The sequence below is a fragment of the Pteropus medius genome, unplaced genomic scaffold, assembly GCF_902729225.1.
Source record: "Pteropus medius unplaced genomic scaffold, Ma_sr-lr_union100, whole genome shotgun sequence".
NCBI lineage: Eukaryota > Metazoa > Chordata > Mammalia > Chiroptera > Pteropodidae > Pteropus > Pteropus medius.
In genome coordinates, this window is record NW_024344378.1 from 51,538,821 (window position 1) to 51,542,081 (window position 3,261).

At 64.9% G+C, this 3,261-nt stretch overlaps 1 protein-coding gene across 1 annotated transcript in view; it reads left to right on the forward strand.

Annotated features, from left to right (window-relative positions):
• The first annotated feature begins 1,388 nt into the window (after positions 1-1,388).
• ZMIZ1 (zinc finger MIZ-type containing 1) overlaps positions 1,389-3,261 on the forward strand; it is a 228,870-nt gene continuing 226,997 nt past the window's right edge. Inside the window, 1 exon segment of the mRNA XM_039872214.1 lies at positions 1,389-1,727. The gene's annotated coding sequence lies outside the window, so the exon portion shown is untranslated.

Genomic DNA, 3,261 nt, shown 5'->3' on the forward strand with positions numbered 1-3,261 from the left:
GCACACGCGCGCGCGCGCGCGCGCGTCTGTGCTGCGGGAGCGCTGATTATGATTTGGGACTGAGGGTGCTGCACATCATAGTGGTGGGCTTGAGGAAGGGGTGTGGAAAAGGAAGGGAAGAGGACATGTGTTTGTATGTGTACGTGAACGTGAGAATTTAGTGCACAGGGTAATGTTTCGTGTTTTGTTTTTGAGTGTATGTGGGGTTGTACAACGATATGTGTGTGCGTGTGCAATTGCATGCCTCTTTGAGTGTGCCTGCTATGGCCGTGTACACACATATCTGTGAGGCAAGTATACGTGTTTGTGTGCGTGTGCGCGTGTGGAAGCGTGTTTGTAGTACTGAGTGTGGGAGCAAATGTGTATGCTGTTTGTGTAGGAGTTTCCGTGTTAGTGGCAGTGGATGTGAGCCAAGGTGGGCGCGCACTTGGATACTCTCGGGGGTGGGTCTGCGAGGGGAATGCAGCGAGTGGGTGCACCCAACTGCGTCCTGTGTCTTCGCTCTCCGCAGCCCCTGGGGTAGTTCCCAGCTCTGGACTAAGGGGTCCGGACACTCCCACCCCGCCCGCGCGCTTTGGGCCCAGGGCAGTCCCCGCCGGGCCTTAGGGGATCCACGCACCTCTGGACGCGATGGGTGTCAGGGACAGACAATGTGCGCACCGCTCCTTCCCAGCCGTCGGGGTACCGCGCTCCAGCCTCCCCCAACATCGCCCTTGGTGGTGGTGGTGATGGGGTGTCTGCTTGCTCCACCCTCCAGTCCTCAGACTTTGGGAAGAACCCTAAAGCTCTCTCCAAGGGGAAGGCTTTGGCGATCTGGTTAGCAACTCGCTCACCCCCAGTTCGGGTACCTGACCGCGTTTGCAGCGCGGAGTGCACTGCCGTCGGCGGCATGCGAGCGAGGAGCGGGGGCACTCCAGTGATCCGGGTGATTTTTAGACCCCTCCCCACTGTGGTCCCCTTCCTAGGCTCAGCATTTCTCTCCTACTCTAAACTTGATGGGTCAAAGGCGGAGGGAGCGGGGGCGGAGGTCAGGGAGTAGTGGAGGGAGAGGGGCAGAGGAAGCAGGTGCGGGGGAAGTGACACGCGAAACCCACTAGAGCCAGAGAGGGAAAGCTTGGAGAGGGCCCAGACGGAGAAGCGGAGAAGAAAGAGAGCAAAAGAAGGGAAAGGAAAGGCGAGGGAGAGAAACAGGAGAAAAAGAAGAGGAGAGAGAGGTGAGAGCGCAGAGAGCGCGCGAGCAGAGTGGATAAGACCGCTGGCGGCGGCGGCGGCGGCGGCGGCGGCGGCGCAGCGCTCCGCTCCGTCCGCGGTTCCGCACCGGCTTTTGCGGCCGGCCGGCGGCGCGGGGCCCTTTGGAAATAGAATAGCCAATGTAATCTGACACTTCAACTTGCTCGGCTCCGGGCGAGTTGATTCACTTACTCACCCCCTAACGCCGAGTTCCTTTTCACTGTCTGTGGACATTAAAAAAGCGAGCGGCGGCGGGCACCCGGGAGAGCAAGCGGCCGGGCAGCGGGCGGGCGAGCAGCGATCGGGAGGCTGAGCAAGCGAGCAGCGCCGGCGCAGCGCGGTGACCCCAGCCCGGATCTGCGAGGAGCAGGAGCCGGAGCGGAGTCGATCTCGGCGCCCTCGCAGCGCTCTTCCCGGCCCGAGCCGGCCCTGCCTGGTCGCGGCGGCGGCGGCAGCGGCGCGTCCTCCAGCGGCGGCAGCGGCGCTCGCAGCGCCTGGTAAGTTTGGGGCCAGACCTGGGAGCCCACTCGCCCCGGGCCTTCCTCCAGCTCCCCGTGGACTCTTGGGGTGCGAGCATGGGGCGCTGGGTGCTGGGGCTCTCCCCTTTAAGGGTGCGCGGGGGCCAGGAGAGTCGGGAGAGCGGCCGGCGACCGGGCTCCGCTGCGCTCCCCGTGGCGGCCGGGGGCCGAGGCCCAGGCTACTGGCGAACGCCGGGCTGCGCGAAGCGTTATTGGGCTGCACGCGGGGGCCGGGTCTTGCTGGGTGTGCGGGGCGTGAGTGCGGTTGTGCGCGCGTGGATCTGGTGCCCTCCTCTTGCCGGTGCGCCTCTAGCCTCGTTTTGTACACCAGGGGCCGGGCAGAACCAAGATTCGGGGAGGCAGGGTGGGAAGGACCGGGCTAGGACCACCTCGGTCTCCCTCGCTTCCTTTGGGGAGACGCGAAGTTGTGCGCCTGTGTGTACGAGAACCGCCGCGGACGGCGCTGGATTTCGGGGTGGCAAGGGGTGGTGGTGTTAAGTTGTGCATCTGAATTTTCAGGAAAACACACACTTTTGTAAATGGGAGGTGGGGGCGCGGTTAAGTTGTTTGTGTGTGAATTGCCCGGGGATACGCGGCGCTTGGTGTGAGCGGGGAACGCCAAGGTGTGTGTGTAGGGGCTTCCTGTAGGTCTTTAGAAGCCGAAGGGGCTTTAAAGGCAATGCCTGGACGGGGCTGCCCCGGCCAAGAGGGGAGCCCGGAGGGAAGATGTGCGTGTGCGCGCGCGCGCGTTGCAAATACGAAAGTAATTTCCCCGTGTTCTTTCTTCCTCTTCATCTCCGGCGGCGGCGGCCCCGGGGGAGTGGGAGGCCGGCAGGGGCGGAGGTTGGGGGGCCGGGCTGGGGCTGGAGCTGGGGTGGGGTCTGGGAGCTTGTTTCACATTCCTGGCGTCTAGGCTGGGGAGAAAACAGTGGGGAGCGCGGCCTCGACGTCTGGGGCGCAAGCAGCGGGCGCACGTCGCCCCCTCGCCAGGGACATCTGTCCAGGAAGCCATCCTGGCGGGGAGAGGGCGCGGTGCGGAGGGCAGGCTCCCCGCCCCGGAGCAGCGGGGGCGCGGACGAGGGGCTGCGGCTTTCCCGGCTATTGTGCGCCAGCAGATTTTCACGGGAGACTGCCCCGGAGCCGCTGGAGAAGGCTGGGAGCCGGCCTCAGCCCGGGGTTTAAAAGACACTTCAGGAATGTAAACAACCCGGGCGGGAGCGCGCCAGGGCAGCCGGCCCATGCCCCCCACCCCTTCCCGGGGGACAGCCCGATGGCGGGGCCGCCTGACCCTGCCCCTCTACCTGCAGCAAACTTTTTCTTCCTCTGCTTCCCTTCCCATCTCGCCCCTCTGGCGGGGCACAGAGCGAGTGCCTCTCTCCGGGCGCAGACCGAGGATGTCTGGCACCCGGTACGGGACCCCAGAGGCCTGGCGGCCTGGCCACAGCTTGGGTGTCCGGAGTCCTGGCTGCGTCTGCCTGGGAGCCGCCAGCTTCCTGGGCAGGCAGTGCCGGAG